Source organism: Schistocerca nitens, chromosome 2 (assembly GCF_023898315.1).
Source record: "Schistocerca nitens isolate TAMUIC-IGC-003100 chromosome 2, iqSchNite1.1, whole genome shotgun sequence".
In the NCBI taxonomy this organism is placed as follows: Eukaryota; Metazoa; Arthropoda; class Insecta; order Orthoptera; family Acrididae; genus Schistocerca; species Schistocerca nitens.
The window spans coordinates 883,910,579-883,929,360 of NC_064615.1; the positions used below are offsets into that span (position 1 = coordinate 883,910,579).

General features: G+C 43.4%; 1 long non-coding RNA gene and 1 other non-coding gene across 2 annotated transcripts in view; both read right to left on the reverse strand.

Annotated features, from left to right (window-relative positions):
- Nucleotides 1-18,782, reverse strand: part of LOC126234693 (uncharacterized) — a 604,178-nt gene that overhangs the window by 234,972 nt on the left and 350,424 nt on the right. The window lies entirely within an intron of this gene.
- Nucleotides 8,314-8,386, reverse strand: Trnaa-cgc (transfer RNA alanine (anticodon CGC)). The gene has a single exon. It is a non-coding gene; the product is annotated as a tRNA-Ala (tRNA).

Genomic DNA, 18,782 nt, shown 5'->3' on the forward strand with positions numbered 1-18,782 from the left:
TCCTGTGTCGAGGACTGATTTTTAAAGTTAATAAAACCCTCCATTAGCCGTAAAATTCTGCGCATGTGGAGCGGTTGTAAGTGCATAACTCGATTCACTGTTCCCTCCACGGAACACTACGGGCCCCAATCGATACGAACACTCTACATCAACACGCCGAAAGTCTGTGGCGGAGAGCACTTCCGGTACGACTGAAGTATGCAGAGCTAATAATTCATGTATAGAACAATCAGATGATACAGATTGCTTGAATCTGCTTCGTATAAAACAGAACTCTTAGTCGCAGAACGCAGGAAACGACTCAGTAGTGAATCGACCGGAAATGGGTCCTAACTTTGGAATCATCTGCTTCCTACGACCTCAGTTGGCAGAGTTACTCACCAGCGCGTGGCTGCCTCATACGAGGTGCGACAATAAAGTAACGAGACTGATGTGGAAAAAAAAGTTGCTTACCGTGTTAGTCAAGGTTAGTGTTCTCTTCTTCAAAGTAGTTCCCTTCTGATTGCACACACTTTTTCCAGAGCTTCTGCCATTGATGGTAACATTTCAGGAACTCATCTTCTGTAATATCCTCAAAGACCCTCGTCACAGCTTTTTGGGCATCTTGTGTTGTTTGAAAATGGTGTCCCTTGATCGCCGTTTTGACTCTTGGAAATAGAAAAAAGTCGCACGGAGCGATATCTGGTGAAAAAGGTGGCTGTGATAGTACTTAAATTTGTTTTGAGGTTAAAAATTTCTGTACTGACAGAGCAGTATGGGATGGTGCATTATCGTGATGCAGAATCCAATTATGAGCAATGTTGGCACGGGTACGAAGAACTATTTTACGAAGGCTTTCTAAAATTTCATTGTAGTAATATTGTTTAACTGTTTGTCCAGGAGACATCCACCCTTTATGAACAATTCCATTGGAATCAAAGAAGCACATAAGTATGCGTTTCATTTTTTACTTTGACATGCGAGCTTTTTTTTTGTCTGGATGATCCCTTTGAGCACCATTGCGAACTTTGGCGTTTGGTCTCTGGATCGTACTGAAAAAAACGAACTTTCATCACCAGTGATATCACGGCTCAACAATTCTGGATTGATTTCCGTTTGCTCTAACAGATCGGCTGCCACATTTTTCCATGTTTCTCTCTGTTGTGGTGTGAGATTTTTGGGGACCATTTTTGCACAAATCTTTCTCATACCAAGATCTTCAGTTATTAATAGACGAACCGTTTCTCGACTGATGTTCAGCTCTTCTGCAATCATTTTCACGGATTATCTTCCATCAGATCGTACGAGTTGACGCACCCTGGCCAAGTTGACATTCGTCCGTGAGGTTGATGGTCGTCCACTACAGTCTTCATCTTCAACATTCGTTCTGCTTTCACTAAACATTTTATGCCAACGAAAAACTTGAGCTCTTGACATAACCTCCTCTCCAAAAGCCTTCTGAAGCTTACCGTAAGTTTTCAACCCAATTTAACGCAAAAAGAAATGGCATACTGTTGCGCAATATTATGCGATTCCATTTCTGTGACGAGAGACACAAACACGTGTTAACTTATTACAGCACACCTCACGACTGAGCAGTTGCATTGATGTGCCGCTTGGACTAGAAGCAGCTTATAGACTAAGGTCAAAGATATTGTGCATAGGCAAGCCTGCAGGGTTGCCACATCTCGCAAAGAAAATCAGTCTCATTACTTTATTGTCGCACCTCGTATGGCCACAGGTGATAAGCTGGTAGTCGTTCATAAAAGAAAAGAAAAATGAAGAGGGATTTCCGCCTATTAATTATCAGTGCTTTCTACAGGCGATATATACATACGCTTAAAGGAGTGATAATTAGGCGTTATATTTTTGCGTTAGTTTACCTACATTGTCCAGTCACATTAAGGTGGTCACTTGTCAAGAGCTGAATAACCAACTTTTACGGCGCGATACGTGCAGGAAGAGAGTTAATGAGGTTCTGGAACGTACAGACAGGGATATCGAGCCATACCGACTCCAGGGCCGACACCAGCTGCGCTATGTTTCTGGGCTGAGGATGCATAGCGTGAACAGACCAGGGTGGTCCCACGCTTTGGTTTAAGTCCGAAGAGTTTGGTGGCCAGGGGAATACGGTAAACTCATTCTGAGGCGAACCACGCACGTTCACTGTGAGCTGTGTGACTTGTTGCATTGTCCTGCTGATAAATACCATCGTGCTGAGGAGAAACAAACCGCTTTTAGGGGTGGACATGACCCCGAATCACTGTGATTTCCGTAAGACGAGATCACTCAGGGAATGCCACGAAAGTATTTCCCAGACCATAACGCCCTCGCGTTGTTTGTTTTTAGACGTTTCGCAATGGACTCGTCAACGGCCATCTCTGCGACTCAATGTGACACGTGATTCATCTGAACAGGTCACCTGTCATCAATCAGTGGACCTCCAGTTGCGGCACTGGCGCGCAAATTACGGACTTTGTCGCAGATGAACAGCAGTCAGCATGGTCGCAGGAACAGGCGCCTGCTGCAGTGGCCAACACACGGCAACTATCGCTGAGGAGGCCCTGTCGTTATCGCCTTGCTTCATACGGGCTGTCAACTGCTGAACAGTTATACGTCTGTTCGCCCTTAGACATCTACGCAGTCGTCGTTTACCCCTGTGATCTATGGCCCGCGGTACACCAAAGTCGCCTAGGCGCTGGTTTTGGTAGCATCATGTTGTCATGCACGGTGTACTCTAACCACATAGAAGCGCGAATAGTAATAAACGCTTCCATCCTTGGTCTGAAAGCCTGCCCTTTTGGACGTCAGACAGATCGCTCTGCTTACGCATTACGACGCCGACTGCAGTTTTCCGCGTGACCGCATGTCTCCTCTCCACCCCAACCACAATATATACAGTCCACTGCTAGATCGTGTGCGAGTGGTTATAGCACGTTGACGTCGAACATAAGCGGTGATCACATTAAAGTGATTGGACCATGTATAGTGTTAATGACAAATGTTACTTCACTGATACATGAAATATTGTATGTTCCTGCTATGGCAAAAAATAGGCCCAGAAAAGTAGTTTGGAAAACGAATATATTTAGTTTCATACATACAGTACATGACGCTAACAAGTTATTTTCGCTGGCAGCTGTATGACTACCAACCATTTTTACAGCCTATCATCCGCAAACAACAATACTGTTCTTATTCTTCAGTTTTTCATGCATTTCAGACCGAAAGTCACGTTATTTACCATGTTACTTACAATTTTTGATTATGTAGCCTTGTTTCCCTTTAATTCCCGTGCATTCAGACAAATGTTTCCTTTATTAACGCAAGTTTTATTGGTTAAATATGCATTTTTCTTAATTTTATCATATAACAATGTTTCAGTTGTCATTTAGCGTGCTACTATAGCTGTATGGCATTCATTCGTGAACAGATGTAATTAATTTTGAAATGACGCTAATGGCTATGCCGTCAAGCGCCCTAGGAGCCACAACTACTAAAAACATTGCTCGTGTTACCATTTCCTTGTACCCGTTCTACTGCGGTGAGAGGTGAGAGTATGAAGAGAGAAGAATTTGCATACCGCTTTCATGGATCTTGAGTTGCGATACTAAGCCTGAAAATATACGAGGCAATCGATCAACTGCTTGTGATCAGAGGCGTAGGCGAGGTGTAGAGAGATGAGAACCGGTTCTGCTGTCACGATGAGGGGACTGGAGGCTGGGGAGGTCTCACGCGACCCCCACGTGCTGCCTTTCACAGGCCGTCACCGCTGCCAAGGTCTGAACGCCCTTCTGCTGCTCATACGCCTACGCCAGTGCGTCGTTATTACTACGTCTGTGTGTCGGCAGTACTCAACTCGCCATAGTCGTTCTCAAAAATTACTCTCAAGGAGCAGTTGACAATAATAGCGCTCGCACAGTACTGACTCGGTCCGAGGTTCGACTAGGGCAGAGGGAGGGAGGGGGGGGGGAAGTGTTCACAATTAATCTCTCCTTCCTCTCCAGTGTGCCTCAGACACCATAGATTTTAATAACAACAACAATAGTTTACGTAGATTAAGAACAGCAGAGGTCTTGCAACAATTCGTTGGGGAACCCCTAAGCGACATTCGCCCCTCTTTTGTTCTTAATCTGTACAAATGATTTGATATGAACAGCCCTCTTAGACTGTCTGCAGATGATGCTGTCATTCACTGTCAAGTACATTCGTCTGAAATATGTAACAATTACAAACTAATTTACACAAGATATCTGCCTGGCGCCAAAGCGGCAATGGACGCTATATAATAAAAGTGAGGTAATTCACTTGAGTACTAAAAAGAATCTGTTAAACTTCGGTTGTACAAGCTGCGACTTACTCGCTGATTAAAACAGTGATCCAGGAAGTTTACGATAAATTCATTTTATTTCCGTCAATGATCACAAACCTTTTTGGCCCTTAGACTGTCGGTCTCGGTTAGCAATGACCATCAGATCTGCAGCAAAACATGGGAAAATAAAATTCAACTAGTAGACAGTTTACATATTAAAACAATAAAATATGCCATAATGAAGTATTACTTTCATAGACGTGGAAACAGGCGCTTAAAATAAGACGAGGTACGTTTTACAACACGTCTTAATATAATAAAGCCATAGTAGCATGGTAAAAAAAACAGATTGGCATCGTCGCATATATTTAAAATATGATGTAAAGTAGACCGCAGTGCCGGCTGAGTCATACTGTTAACAATGCTACGGTTCATAGACTACATACGTTTGAGTTTTAAGCTCATTAGATGTCGCTAATGTAAGTCTACACATGTTCATCAATTATAAAACTGTACAGACTGCAAGAAAAAGAAGAATACAGTAGTTAAAGTCTATAAAGGGCTTACCAAATGTATAAGTTATTATACTCACAAAATATAATAAATTAAAACCACGAATAAAGCTTAACCCAAAATTGTTAAACAGGAAATGGTAAAGAGACAAAATGTGACTCTGAGGCGCTCTTGTGGCCATTTCAGAATAAAATAACATCCACAAGAACAAGCTTATGGAGTAATAAAATAATGAAAAATCAACAAAATAACAAGGAAAAGAAGCGAAATAAATTAAGACAAAAGACAGTAATCCATGGCTTCTGCTGTCGCACCCAACAGAATGCAGCATAGACGAGAAGTCGTAGTGGGGCCTCTCGTACCCTGCGACACACCGTTCCATGAAAAGCATAATAAAATATTCTAAAAAAGAAAATAAATGCCTCTAAGCACTGTGCGACTTAACATCTGAGATCATCAGTCCCCTAGACTTAGAACTACTTAAACCTAACCAACCTAAGGATATCACACACATCCATGCCCGAGGTAGGATTACAACCTGCGACCATAGCAGCAGCGCGGTTCCGGAATGAAGCGCCTAGAACCGCTCGGCCACAGCGGGCGCCTAAAATATTCTACCAGCCACATTTTTTTATTGTTTTAAAGCGTCAACTATCTACTAATTGTATATCATATTCCCATGTTTTGCTAGAGATGAGAAGATGGTCGCTACTGACCGAAACCGATAGTATAGGGACCAAACAATTTTGTGGTCTCTGACGGAAATAATAGAAAATTATTCTAAATTTCGGTTACACGATAAATAATACAGATTTAAAGGCTGTCGATTCAGCAAAATACCTAGTGTTTACAATTAGGAACAACTTAAACTGGAACGATCATGTAGGTAATGTTGTGGAGAAGGCGAACCAAAGACTGCTTTTTATTGGCTAAACATTTAGAAGATGCAACAGATCTATTAAAGAGCCTGCCTATGCTGACATTGTCCGTCCTCTTCTGAAGTACTGCTGCATGATGTAGGATCCTTGCCTGAAATGGTTCACGAAGGACATCGAAAAACTTCAGAAAAGGGTAGCTCGTTTTGTAATATCGCGAAACAGGCTAGAGAGTGTCAAGAATATGACAAGCGAGTTGTGGTAGCAGTCAATAGAAATAAAGCGTTTTTCATTGAGGCGAGTCTTTCCATGAAATTTCAATCGCCAACTTTCTCCTCCAAATGCGAAAATATTTTGTTGACTCTCGCCTACACAGGGAGAAACGATCATCGTGACAAAAGTCTACACGGTATGATTTAGGCGTTCATTTTTCCCGCATGTAATTCTTGATTGAAACGGTTAACAAACAGTCTGAAAGTGGTTGTATGAACTATCTGCCAAGCATTTACATGTGAGTTGAGAGTAGACAAGATGTACATGTAGAATTCATAAAATATTTTAATGTAATAATAATAATAATAATTTGTTTACATCAGTGCTCAGTACATCGTTTTAGTGTAACTTCGAAAAAACTGCAACTCAAAGGAATACAGCATTTGAAAAATATTCATCCGGAAATCTCAGACGTGCATGTGTCTTTCTTAAAGAACTGTAATAGCAACAAACTTTCACAACTTCGACAGTGACGCAATTCACACAGTGTAAAATCGACGTGTGCATTCACCACTATCAGTATTTCATTTAGTAGCACGATTCTGAACAGCGGTCCGCAGTCTACAGCTATGCGAGCGTGTGTGTGTGGGGAACGATGTTTCGTTTTAGTCGTTTTCGCCTACATTCGGGAAAAATCAGACGCTCTGTAATCTACTCCTTCGTGCTGGTTCTTTCCATTTCTGTCTCGCATCATCCAACATGCTGTAGCTTGCCGGTCCTATCTGTGGAATCTCGAATCGTCTCGGATTTGTTGTCAGTAGCAGGCATACTCAAGGCTGGAATATTCTCTGCACGCAGTCAAAATACAACCATATCAACATGTCCGAGAAATTCAAAAGTACAGAGTGTTAAATACAGTTTGTATCTTGTGGAATTTCTTACCATTTACGAGGCACAGTTGCCCATGTTACTATATACTCCGAACGTTGGCTGTCATGGCCTCTCACCTCCTTGGTTATGCACGTGTCTGTGTACTTGGAAGCAATGGGTAACCAAAACACCTACATCCACGCCATTATGACGAAGAGCAATTTCGAACCTGAAGGTAACTGTTTCGAATCCACAAAATGAACATATTTTTACAGTTGGAAATTTTTATGTCTTGACAGAATTTAATGGTGATGCAGGACTGTGCAGTGATAACACTGTCGAATGATAACACTGTTACTTAATTTTTGTTACTGTCGTGTCAATAAGCTGACGTTGAAAATAGCAAATTAGCTTTATTTCTGGAACTGCAGTCACTACCTATAGTTCCGATAAAACCTGTAGTAATAGGTGCCCATCTTCAAATAACCGTTGCGATGGAGATTCTTAAGGAGAGGAACGATACCACGGCAGCAAAGAAGAGTATAACGTGATATGTTTGTTTGTAGCCTCATAAGTAAACTGTACGCTAATTTTATACCGAAACATCGTTTTTAATCTGCAAAGCCCAAAATGTAGAGATATATTACGTATCTTTATTTCCAGAATGACCACAGAAAATTATATATAAATTAAATCGAAATGCGTCTGGTGTAAAATACTGTTTAACTGCAGTAAGCTTAATAAGGAAGAACCAATACTAATCGATTGAGAGTACAACAGATTCGAGACAGCGCAATATCCGGCATTTGTTACATTGACAATACATACGGATACTCAAACCACGCAAGATTAATATGATAGAGAATGATCGATGGTGTTGCTGGTCCGAAAGATCTGGTAAATAATTCAATTTATTGTCTTTGACGAAGCATCAGCATACACGGCGTTCATTCCACAGAGTAAGCTTGTTTTTAAGGAATCAAGTCTAAAGCAAAACGTTGCGGAATGATGTATAGTGCTTTCAAACACTGATTTATAAACCAGTTGGCGCCTCCTCACCTCCGCTAAGCTCGGTTACTGAGATGCACAAGACGAGGATTCGCTCGCCCCGGGTCCGGTCGGTGTAATTGGCTCCTAGAAGGACGCAGCTCCGTGGGCTACCAGCGCCGTGACTGACGCAGATGGGCTTTCAATTAACGCCGCACTCGATCCGCACGTTTACACGGAAACCCTATCCCTGAGCGGCTGCTCTGCTTAGGCGCACCGGCGCTTCAATCGTGCCGCGCACCCGCAAGCGTCGATATAAACTTCCAACTCCTCACATCAGTCCGTTAAAACACACTGTCGCTCTACGGTGAGTTTACCCTTTTATGTGGTGGTGGTGGTGGTGGTTACTGTTTAACGTCCCGTCGACAACGACGTCATTAGAGACGGAGCTCATGCTCGGGTTAGGGAAGGATTGGGAAGGAAATCGGCCGTGCCCTTTCAAAGGAACCATCCCGGCATTTGTCTGAAGCGATTTAGGGAAATCACGCAAAACCTAAATCAGGATGGCTGGAGACGGGATTGAACCGTCGTCCTCCCGAATGCGAGTCGAGTGCGCTAACCACTGCGCCACCTCGCTCGGTAACCCTTTTATTCTTGGCTCCGTGGATACGTGACAGACTACACCCAGTCGGCCAAAGCATTTTTTATATCAATTTTTGCTTTTTTCGCCTCTGACAGCGAGTTCATAATGTGAAAAATGACAAGTAGTACTGTCGTTCGTAGTCCGCGTTAAGTGAGTTCGAAGATCACACATAAGGAAGAGTTTAAGATCTCCAAGAGGAACATGCACAGTAGTGCTCCGGGGTATTCAAACCAACCTCTAGCAAGAGGACAGTTGTATTTAGTATTCTTGTCTGATCTCTACGTGTAGACGATATGGATCTCAACGAGGTTCAAATCAGCTGCAGACCTTTTGACCAAGGGGCATCCAGAGCAGGTTGTGGGCACTGCAGCTGGCCGTTTCTCGCTGAGTCTCACAGCTCCTGCCAACACATTGAGCGGCCATCCTCTGGAAATCACTCGCTGAAAACAGCAGAGTGGGGCCAGACGACCACCACGTCACTGCAGGGCGGCCCATTATCTCCAGGCTGGAGAAGAGTCCTCGTTCCCTAGAAAAGAAACCCTCCTCCCTTTTCTCGACAACAGATGTTACTGCTCCTAACTGAACTGCTAGAATCATCTCCGAGTGTGAGTCGATACGTTATGTCCTCGTCAACTAAAATTTCGGTGGAGTAACACGAAACTAGACTCACTTGTTCCCGGCGCCCAGGTGTGGGCGGCGCCTTTTTAATTGCACGTGCGAAGGGGAGGGAAGGAAGGAAAAGGAGACACGGCTTGCTCGTGGGCGGAAGCACGCCTGCTGGGTGCCAGCTGCTTCCCGCCTCCAACTGCCACCGGTCTTAACACGCCGGCCCTCGTAAAACACGCACCTCAGCTTCTGCAGTTAGCCAACACTTCCCACACCAACCCTGTTCCAGAAGCGAATGGTGCGCAGGAAGAACGATTGTTGGTGAGCTGCACTACCTCTAACTTTACTTTCGTTGCATTTTCACGAAATGCAGGCCTACTCACGAGGAAACATGTTCGGTGACTCTACATCTACATCTACATATATACTCCGCAAGCCACCCAACGGTGTGTGGCGGAGGACACTTTACGTGCCACTGTCATTACCTCCCTTTCCTGTTCCAGTCGCGCATGGTTCGCGGGAAGAACGACTGCCGGAAAGCCTCCATGCGCGCTCGAATCTCTCTAATTTTTCATTCGTGATCTCCGCGGGAGGTATAACTAGGGGGAAGCAATATATTCGATACCTCATCCAGAAACGCAGCCTCTCGAAACCTGGACAGCAAGCTACACCGCTATGCAGAGCGCCTCTCTTGCAGAGCCTGCCACTTGAGTTTGCTAAACATCTCCGTAACGCTATCACGCTTACAAAACAACCCTGTGACGAAACTCGCCGCTCTTCTTTGGATCTTCTCTATCTCCTCTGTCAACCCGACCTGGTAAGGATCCCACACTGATGAGCAATACTCAAGTATAGGTCGAACGAGTGTTTTGTAAGCCACATCCGTTGTTGATGGACTACATTTTCTAAGCACTCTCCCAATGAATCTCAACCTGGCACCCGCCTTACCAACAATTACTTTTATATGATCATTCCACTTCAAATCGTTCCGTACGCATACTCCCAGATATTTTACAGAAGTAACTGCTACAAATGTTTGTTCCGCTATCATATAATCATACAATAAAGGATCCTTCTTTCTATGTAGTCGCAATACATTACATTTGTCTATGTTAAGTGTCATTTGCCACTCCCTGCACCAAGTGCCTATCCGCTGCAGATCTTCCTGCATTTCGCTGCAATTTTCTAATGCTGCAACTTCTCTGTATACTGCAGCATCATCCGCGAAAAGCCGCATGTAACTTCCGACACTAGCTACTCGGTCATTTATATATATTGCGGAAAGCAATGGTCCCATAACACTCCCCTGTGGCACGCCAGAGGTTACTTTAACGTCTGTAGACGTCTCTCCATTGAGAACAACATGCTGTGTTCTGTTTGCTAAAAGCTCTTCAATCCAGCCACACAGCTTGTCTTATATTCCGTAGGCTCTTACTTTGTTCATCAGGCGACAGTGCGGAACTGTATCGAACGCCTTCCGGAAGTCAAGGAAAACGGCATCTACCTGGGAGCCTGGAAAGAATATTTTCTGGGTCTCATGAATAAATAAAGCGAGTTTGGTCTCACATGATCGCTGTTTCCGGAATCAATGTTGATTCCTACAGAGTAGATTCTGGGTTTCCAGAAATGACATGATACGCGAGCAAAAAACATGTTCTAAAATTCTACATCAGATCGGTGTCAGAGATATACGCCTATAGTTTTGCGCATCTACTCGAGACCCTTCTTGAAAAGTGGAACTACCTGTGCTCTTTTCCAGTCATTTGGAACCTTCCGTTCCTCTAGAGACTTGCGGTACACGGCTGTTAGAAGGGGGGCTAGTTCTTTCGCGTACTCTGTGTAGAATCGAATTGGTATCCCGTCAGGTCCAGTGGACTTTCCTCTGTTGAGTGATTTCAGTTGCTTTTCTATTCTTCTACCAGACCGCCTCCTTAACTAAATGGTCAGTTTACCTTTCTTCGGTACTGGAGGATCTGGGTTCGATTCACGGCACCTCCTCGGATTTTTCAGAGACCTGGAGGTCTGGATTAGGATCCGCTTAGCTTTGTGAGGCTAAATCAGGAGCTGCTTGAATGAAGAAGCAGCCCCTCCGTCAGGATTCCTTTACCGGCAATAACGTCTAGAGGCATTGGCGACACCTGATCACTTGTACCACCATCGTAGTTCGCGCTTCGCACTGCTTGCAAGAAGCAATCCGAACAGACCTAAGGCTTAATCCACGAGTGGTATTTCCAAGTTACTTTTGCTCTTTTACGAATGTACGATCACATCAAATCTCACCGAGATGCAAAATGCCTTTCTTGTAGCGACCGCCACTGGAGTTGGATGAGTATCTCGGTGACGCTGTCGCTCGAACTAAACGAACCTTTGACGAAACGTACGGCTCTTCTCTTGAATTCTATCTCCCCTCTCTGCTATCAATACTTTCTGGTAGCAGTCGCAGGCTGACGAGTAATACTGAAGTATTATTAGTTGAACGAAGGTTCTGTAAGCTACCTCCTTCAAGTCTGGACTACACTGCCTAAGGATTCATCCGCTGTGGATCTTCCTTACCTGAGATTTGTTTTATGTTGCCTTCCTCTTTAAATCATTCCGCAGCCAAACTTTCAGGTATTTAACCCTACTACAGTTAACGCTTGGTCTCCCTATTCAGCTTCTATTAGGCCCTACCCCTAACAGTTCCTTCCCCTAACTACTCATTCATGCCTAACGACGTGTCCCATCAACTTCCTCCTTTTTTAAGTCTAGTTCTATCATAAACTTCTCCACAACGAACCTCTTCAACTCCAGGTCATTAGTTATCCGATCTACTCACACAATTCAGCATTATTCTGTAGCACCACATTTCAAAGTTTCCATTAGCTTCTTGTCTGTACAGTTGATCGTTTGGGTCCACAAAAGACTACGTTCAGACGAATAGTTACAGTAAAGAGTGCATAACACTGAAACTTATTTTTGTTTTTAACATATTTCTGTTTCTCAAAAACTTTTCTTTCTGTTGTTAGTGTCCGTTTTACATCCCGTTCATTTCTGCACTTTCGAGTTACAGTATGGAATTTGTGGGTCTGCGTTAATGCAAATATCTTGCTGGTTATCTGCAAGCTAGTTTCAGCAATAGCTCCCTACCATCAGTGATTACTTTATTCTGTTATTTTCTGGCCTGATTAACTGCGCTTTCACCTACAATGATGTAGGTCATTCAAGACATTTTGTCTGCAGAAACGTAACAGGCTGTTAATGTTGTGACAGTGTATTGAACAGCTTTACGTAAGTATTTACTTCATGCAGACTAGTAATTATAGTTGTTAGGAGTCATACGGTTACTACCTCCTAGGACGCGTGGCGCAAGTAAACCATTAATGCTTATTTTCCCCTAAGAAGAGGAGCAGTTACTGTTGTGGAGACACGTATACGCAGAACGGTTAGTCTATACTATCAGGCGTAGTCCACTTGGCGTGAAGTTACTACCATGCAGAAAACATCAGGTAGCAAATTACGTGATGTGTTTGCGGCAAGACTGTAAGATGCAGAGAAAAAACAAATAGGACACTCAAGTGGGTACATATCAAGGTACCAATTATCACAATATCTGTGCTTATACCTTTAACTCCCTGTATATAGAAGGAGTAATAAAACAGGTGTGGCGAAATTCTATGGACATTTTCCTCGTACATAATGGAAGGAAATATGTGGACATCGGCCCAGGAACGCTTTATTTCGAAGAAAGAATTAATTTTCTACAGCTGTATACAGTCCGTTACTCATGGGAAACGTACGGAAGCAGAACATACGACTATAAGGCGTGACACCATCTCTCATACAAAACGTGTGCCCCGTTAGCAATGGCATGCGCCGGCGCACTGAAACCCAGGACGCAACGATGTACTCTCTGGAGTTTCGCGCGCGGTTTCTGAGTCATTTACAATACGGCCACGAATGCTCACTGCAACTTATACCGAGATTCGATATGTAAGGACTTTAAAATGCATCACAAATGAAAATCTAGTGTTTGTAGGTCCGAAGAGCGAGGAGGTCACAAGACCGGTCCAGGTCTTGCTGTCCATTTGTCACAGTGAACCTAAGAACAAGAACTTCACCTGACGTCGCCAAGTGGGCAATTTGCAAATGGCATGTACGGCAGAATTTCATGCGGAGTACGTTCCTGTGTTTCCCAATATTTATGTACAATAAAGAATTGTAGAGGGTGAGTATTGGCATGGAAATACAGCGATTTCGGATACATGTCCATGTAAAATATTTCTTTTTCTTTTGTGTGAAGAATATCCTGAAAACTTGACCAAGCCCCCCCCCCCCATTTCTTTTTCACAGTCTGTCTATAGCCTTGTAGTTTAAGGTTACTGCCATATCTAATAACGGATATATATCATGAGAAGCCACTTATGCCAGTCTACACCAGGTCAAATATATACATTTCGGATTAATTACGTTAATGTCAATGATATATGTGGGATTACAAAATTATATACGAACTCTCAGACACTGACACAGGTAGTTAGAAGCAGCCACAAGAAAGAACGAAAAGGATTTACCTGCAAAAAGCTGAGTTGGAAAAAAGATTTCATGTCTCTGAAGGTTAAATAATAAACGTAGTGCCATTATACCGTTCCTATACCGTGACCACTGTCCTGTTACTGTGCACACCAACACAAATCTCTAGCCGGCGTGAAAACAAGACGGCTGAGTGCGGTTCCCACCGCAAGTTCAACTTATCATCAGAGGCAGAGACCTCCTTGCGATTACGCAATGGCAATTTAATCCCTTGAGATAACTGAGTGCTGTGCAGGCGAAACGTCCACACGCGATAAGGACCCCAAAAAGAGCACTGAGACATGGGTGCGCCACCGAAAAGAAGACCTCAGTGACGCGCTGTCACTGTGTTTTAATCTGTTTTCAACACTGGCACAGAAAACTATGACTGGAGATAAGACGTATCTGTCATTATATGAATGCATGGTGCCTATTCTTTCCGCAGCTGTGATACATATTACGCAAAATGAAGAGGGAGAGGGGAGAAAGGAAAGGAAACGGAAGGAACTGATGATCCTGGATTCGAGTCCCTGTCCGACACACGTTTCCACTCGTCGTCACTGATTCCGCACAAAGTGCCAATGCAGCCGATAAAATTAGTTCGTTCCCTTTCCTTTCTCCCCCCCCCCCCTTCCCCCTCATTTACATAATATATATCTGTCGTTACTGAACGATTGCAGGACTTACCGAGAGCATGTAGTTTAACTTAATATTCACATTATTTACATGCAAAGGAAGTATATTGGACACGAAATGCAGTGTTCAATATACTCTTTACTCTTAATAAGGTAAGTATTAACTTAACCATAAGCGCTGCCACAAAACGCTCAACTCCTCAAAACAAAATATTTGTATCATGCAGTGCAACGACCTTATGACGTCACGAACCGACCGCTGCCTGGACAGTTCGGCTTGCTGAGCTTGTAACTGCTTTCTGAACGTTAAAGCCTCCGATGATGTCTCCAGCGTTGGAAGACGAAACGTTGGGCAGAGAAATATGACTTCTACCAGGGCCTAATGCCTATAAATCTAATCATCAAAACTATTTATACGTTAGCAAACAGTTATTTCTACCCTCTCCTTCTCAGACCACTGAAAACTTTTCAAATAATTAGGTGGTGAAACTGGTAGTTTAAAATCAACAATTAAATTTAGATGCAAAAGCCAAGTAACAGTAACCATTATCCGCAAGATAAACAGCACTGAAGCAGCAACTGGCTACGCATGGCTGCAAATATTAACAATACTGTGACTGTCATTTTTAACCAAGTTCGTTGAGTTTCTGAAATTACTTTTTCATTCACTAACTTTATGGACCATGTGAGCTGTTTCACAACTGTTCATCAGAGAGATAGAGCTTACCAGCCGGACTGCAGAGAACTGGAATTGAGCCATAGAGAATCCCAAATGGGAGTATTTGGAAGGGATTTCCAGTTCCAACATTCGTCTTACAACCTCCATGCAAACCTACATGCAAACCTCAATGCGAAAACTATTAATCTGGCAGAAAAAATGAACAGACCTTTCTTAAAGGAGATTTAATGTAGTTCAATTTTTTCCTGCGAAACATTTTCACTAAAGGTCGCGGTTTTTGGATTATTCAAGAAAAACGTTATCTTTAAATGCCCCCCGCCCTCCAACATAACGCTCATACTACACCGGTCAGGTTATTTAGTATATTGTTCACGTCACTCCTCCTCACCCCTCCCCCCCCCCCCCAACCACTGTACAAAAATTTCCAACTACACGAGTTCGGTCATTTTTGGTTTTCGTTGACTGGGTTATAATGACGCTCCACATATTCAGTTTCGGGCTGACCATTATCTGCTGTACTATAATATGTAGGTTCTCCGAAACGAGATAAAAAAAATTATGCCTGCTCTTTCCCTGGAGATGTGAAAAGTCGTTTTACCGGAAAAACGTACTTTATTAAAGTGGTCAATGTCTGCATCCATTCGTTACAGTATGTTCCCAGCAAACCAGCCCGTCTCGACCTATGACATGGCTGCAAAACTTGCAGGACATGTACGTCGTATGCAAGGAAATGCAGCTTTGTGTAGGATTTTCACCACAGTTTCTCTAGAAACAAGACGCGTCCATTTCCGTAGATTTTGTTGAAGTGCTGTATGCACGGTTCAGCAGTGTCTTCATCAACACTGCCAGTCTCTTTAAACTTTTCATACCACCCCCTGATGCTCTTCACATCCGGCGGAATTCGACCATAGGCACCTCAGAACTGTAATTCAGGAAACACCAAAAGACACTACACTTTCTCCTGCATTGACGCCACTGTGACCGGAGTACTCCTGCATTACGCTACCGGTAACGAGAAAGAGAGAGAGAGAGAGAGAGAGAGAAAAGAAACCGCTATCGGAGCACATGTAGAATCACATCCATAAAAACTTCACCAACCGCAGAGCTCTATGTAGCATATTTCCTTAGAATTAAATTTTTGTAGTCAGGGAAAAATTTTATGTTCATCCTGCAGAATTAGGAAATGTTAAATCGTTCCGGAAGCATGTCAGGTTAACGGCTTTGGTGACTCACCGTGTACAGAAAAAACACCTCATCAAGAATTTAATGGAGTCTTAAATACCAGAGAGCTCAAACTTCAACACACTAAATTCTGTGAAGCCATACAATTAAATAACACAGCACCAAGAGGGGAACAGGAACATTTGAAACAAGTGTACAAGTCTAGTAAACGAACATAGATGTCAAAATATCATTTTTTACGAGAAAAAGAAGGTTAACGAGTTGTGTGAATCCGACTTTGCCATTCCCTGCAACGAAAATGGACATGTGTAAAACAGTCGGCAAAACACGTGGTCCAATCAGGCTTTCATCCGGAATAATCGGCTTTGCATTGCGATTTATGTATGAGAGGCACGCCATCGGGAGCCCGTTTATCACTGGTAGCCATCTCTGAAATTCGCAGCTGACAGAGACGTCCAAAACGACAAATGCCGCGCACTCATACCGGCTGCTGCTAATCGACTCGCTGCGAAGCGATTGTCGTAAGGTGCTTCATGGTCGTCGGCAATGGCATCTATTGTGGTATTCTGGTTCTGCAGTATGGTGTTATAAAAAAAAATGGTTCAAATGGCTCTGAGCACTATGGGACTTAACATCTATGGCCATCAGTCCCCTAGAACTTAGAACTACTTAAACCTAACTAACCTAAGGACATCACACAACACCCAGTCATCACGAGGCAGAGAAAATCCCTGACCCCGCCGGGAATCGAGCCCGGGAACCCGGGAACCCGGGCGCGGGAAGCGAGAACGCTACCGCACGACCACAAGCTGCGGACTATGGTGTTATCACATCTGCACATTCGTCAAGGGGTAATATAGCCCTTTATATCTTTAATAAGCAGCCTTGAGCAGGAACAGGCAATCATATTTAAACGTCGATGCTTTTATTGTTTCATGCTGGAGATTGCAACTGTGATACAAGTTAAGAAGGTAATTCATAACATTTATTTACAAACTAGTCCATTTAGGTACGAATAAGACATGTCTTTCCAGAAACACGTCTCGTCATGCTTGCCAAGGGACATCACAATCTCGGCCAATGTATGGAATTATCTGCCAAGATCCCTACCCCGTCAAATCACTGTTTCCTCAGTTAGGCGATTTCATAGGTAGCTTTCAGGCTAATATGTCGGTCTGAAGGTTGTCACATAGGGAAAGATCCACCATAACACAATATTGAACAAAGTTAACATGGATGTTCGGACAAAATCTGTACTCGTTTTCAATCTTTACAAAAATAATGAAGATCGTACTTGTTCACTGTCCGTAACTTAGATACCACAACTGAGAAAAGGAAAATTCTACTGCCCTGTACTTTGTCTGGTGAACTCAGAATTAGATGTTCAGAACGGCTACTGCATTTAATTAGTGTGATCCTAGACGCATCTGATTCTGGAGGATGGCGAATCAAATATCCGCCGGCCATCCTCACTAAGGTTTTCCTAAGCCGCTTGAGGCCTAATGCATGGGGTCGAGAAGCATACGGTCGATACCACTCCCCATTCTATGGCTGTGCTTCCTGTCTAATTACCCCCACGTTTTCACGCATTACACAATATTCTTAGTGCGCAGACATCACATATGAATTCAGACTGCTCGAGCCAAGACACTTATTGTAACTGGATGTGCATTGAGGACAGTGTAGATAAAGCTAACTTATTACGAAATACAGCTATCCACCGCGCACAGGGTGTGAAGAGAATTTGCTGTTTTATTGAGACAGGGATTACTAAAAACGAAAGATAGGAAAAGCTGACGCCACTCTCTCAACGTCTCACACTTCGTGTCATTTCTTGCTTTCTTTGTAACAGTAACTGATCCCTTTGTCTTACTCTCCTTATTTTAAGGAAAGAAAGCAAGTCCTTTTCAGTTTAGAAGCTTTAAGGTTAATCATCAGACGTCTGTGGAGACTTAAAACAACAACAATTATATTCTGCTGTTAGCAGCAGAATGTGGGATCTTGTTAGCAGTTCCTGAATCTTTGCTATGAAGTTTTATTTACTGATAGCTTCCTTCGTAGAAGCAGACATAGCAGGTACATCAGTTTTGTTTGTTACTATGCACGGTACGATTTTCTGACATACATTGACGCGCCAAAGAAACTGGTATAGACATGCATATTCTGCCATTCTGCCTGTAAACAGGCAGAATACGGCGCTGCGGTCGGCAACGCCTATATAAGACAACCAATGTCTCGCGCAGTTATTAGATTGGTTACAGCTGCTACAAGGTTATCAAGATTTAAATGATTTTTAAAGCGGTGTTATAGTCGGCCCACGAGCGATGCGACACAGCGTCTCCTAGGTAGCGTGGGGATTTTCCCGTACGATCTTTGTACGGGTGTATCGTGAATATCAGAAATCCGATAAAACATCAAATATCCGACATCGCTGCGGTCGGAAAAAGATCCTGTAAGAACGGGGCCAACGACGACTGAAGACAACCGTTCAGCGTGACAGAAGAGCGACTCTTCCGCAAATTGCTGCAGATTTCAATGCTGGGCCATCAACAAGTGTCAGCGTGCGAACCATTCAACGAAACATCATCGATACGGGCTTTCGGAGCCGAAGCCCCACTCGTGTACCCTTAATGACTCCACGACAGAAAGCTTAACGCCTCGCCTGGGCTCGTCAACACCGAGATTGGACTGTTGATGACTGGAAACATGTTGCCTGGTCGGACGAGTCTCGTTTCAAATT